The sequence below is a fragment of the Ailuropoda melanoleuca genome, unplaced genomic scaffold (assembly GCF_002007445.2).
Source record: "Ailuropoda melanoleuca isolate Jingjing unplaced genomic scaffold, ASM200744v2 unplaced-scaffold23629, whole genome shotgun sequence".
NCBI lineage: Eukaryota > Metazoa > Chordata > Mammalia > Carnivora > Ursidae > Ailuropoda > Ailuropoda melanoleuca.
The window spans coordinates 17887-20409 of NW_023193425.1; the positions used below are offsets into that span (position 1 = coordinate 17887).

Here is a 2523-nt window from a genome sequence, read left to right on the forward strand (position 1 = left end):
GTGCTGAGTAGTATGTTATATTTTGTGCAATGAGTCGTAGGCAGCAGCATTGATGTGAAAGTTGAGCAAACCGAAGCTTAACAATTTTTGAGTAATCTGTCTAACTAAGTGGCAGAACCAGGATGCTTCTGGTTCTTAGATCCTGGTCTCTCTGATCAGGCACCATGAGTGTTGCCACCCACATGAGTGGACATGGTGACACACTCACTACATCCCAGTAAAGCCGAGTGGACAGTTGGCTAGGGGTGTTTGGTGAAATGTTGCTCATCTGTTTATCCTTCTATACCTTGGCTCCTCTGTGGACTTTTAAAGAGTTCAGTTATTTAAGCAGATTATTTAGGCAAATGTTAAGGTATCTTACAAGGGAAACACTCCTGGCTGAGCAGTAGAAACCTGAACTCAGCTTTTCACGGCCAATCACCTGTTCTTTGTAAAGCTCTTCTGCATTTCTTTGATAGGGAGTGTTGGGTAATTCTAAATCATCTCTGGAAATTGGGGGTAAATAAATGCATTTATAATCACTCGTTGTTTTTCTTTTTGTATGTTTTCTTTCAAGCCTTGTACTTGTATGTGTGTGTACATACATGTATGTTTGAGTGTGTGTGAGGAATTGTATGCAATTCATTGTGGATTAGGCTCTTTTCAGTAAATATCAAACATATTTAAAAAAAAATCGCCTCTAGGAAGCTCAGTGGGGTATCACAAGAAAACACAGCCACCTGGAATCTTACCACATCACCAGCATGTAATGACTACTTCCCAGGACCCTGACTGCAGAGAGTCACCCTCGGACACGGCCCAGGGCAGATGCACCAGAGGCTGGCTGAGAAGTGGGGTCACTCAGACAGTGTCATGAAAGGCAGATCCTTTTGATGGTAGAAAGTTGAGCACTCAGAAAGCCAAAGAGGCAATCTAAGGCTGGGAGGAGACTCACTGTGAAAGCAGATGATCACCAAACTCAGCTTGATTTGAATACCAAATTTTTAAGCCTTTAAAATCGGATCTGACACCTGATGAATCCACTGATCATACTTACCCACAGGAAGCAAACAACTACAAGTAGCTCATGATACAGGTCAACGCGCAGTAGACGGCACTGGAAGTATTGACCCTGAGTCTGATCAGGTCTCCAGGCTTCACCACCAGTTTGCAGGATCTGGGGAAGAACACATTCACCATGAGGATGCTATTAGCCAATTTCAGAACATAGAGAATTTTATACAACAAATGACTCCGTTTCCCTCTTCTAACCATTGCAATGAACATACTATAAAATGTATAGGTTGAAATACTATACAATACTATAAAAGGGCAAGGGTGAAAATAAGGTTAAGTGAATTAAATTACTACTACTAATCTCACTTCTTCCTCAGACTCAGGCCAGAATACAGTTAAAAGGCGTTCTTTCAGAAACTGGGCCTTTTGGCGGAGCGCCAGCCCTTGCCAGGACAACCAGTGCACAGCGCCACCTTCTGCAAAGCCAGGACAGCTCTTCGGAGTTTCCCTCACGGATGTGTGTGACAAGGACAACTGGCCCTCTGCAATTCTGGTAGGTTTTCTCATTTTGGTCTTCAATGGCCCTCCTAAGGAGGAGAAACTCTAAGAGGCCAAGTGTTCTCACCCAAACGTATCCCCAAATGGAGACATCATTAGACAGCCCCTGACTTTGGCTGAGAAGCTTTGTTACTGTTATTTCAAAGAACAAAATCCGGTTAAGGTACTGCAGAGTCATAAGGCAAATACAACAGGAAAAGACATTCTTGTCCATTCCGCTTGTTTCTTGTTTCCACCAAGACCCACGTAGGCCTGTTCAGATTAGTCAAAATGGACTCTGTGTATGAGTCCCTGAGCATCCACCTCAGCTTCACATTCTCCCGTCATTGCCTTCCTGAACTCACATTCGTCTCAAGTCTCCTTCAGCCGAGCCTACTCAGTCTAACAACTGGAAACATCTCACACAAGCATAAAGACGTCCTCTGGCAAATATGAATCCGTTAATCCTAATGGAATATGTCAAATGAAAGCCACAGAGTTTGGCCTGTGTTGTCTCAAACTGGTGTATTGAATTGTCAGTGTTGACATTTATCGAGTATCTGGTATCTCTGCAGGCACTATACTAGATGTAGGGAATGTTCTGCAAGATATGAAGAAATCTATCACAGTAGCTCCATGCTACTTACTACCCCAGTCCTTGCATCACAGCAAATTTAGAGGGTAGCTAGGATTGTCATCCTCTGCTCCTTGCAAATGAATTAGAAAAGCCTCAGTACAGTATGTATGTGCCCCAGGTCACACAATAGATAAGTAGCATAATAGATTTCAGATCCCTAGGATTACCTGCCTGCAGCCCTTACTATCTTTCTACANTTACCTGACTGCAGCCCTTACTATCTTTCTACACTGCAGGGAGAGGACATGAACATTGAGCAAAAGACAATGAAAGAGTCATGCGAAGGGAATGTAATCAGAGAAGGAGAAGAGAGTTTTTGAGCCTGATTTTAAAAGAGAGAAGGAAATAGAGGA

At 43.1% G+C, this 2523-nt stretch overlaps 1 long non-coding RNA gene across 1 annotated transcript in view; it reads left to right on the forward strand.

Moving 5' to 3' along the window:
- LOC117798062 overlaps nucleotides 1-2423 on the forward strand; it is a 20001-nt gene extending 17578 nt beyond the window's left edge. Inside the window, exon 4 of the long non-coding RNA XR_004622802.1 lies at nucleotides 2413-2423. This is a non-coding gene — a long non-coding RNA (uncharacterized LOC117798062). The remainder of the gene's footprint in view (nucleotides 1-2412) is intronic.
- The last annotated feature ends 100 nt before the right edge of the window (nucleotides 2424-2523 follow it).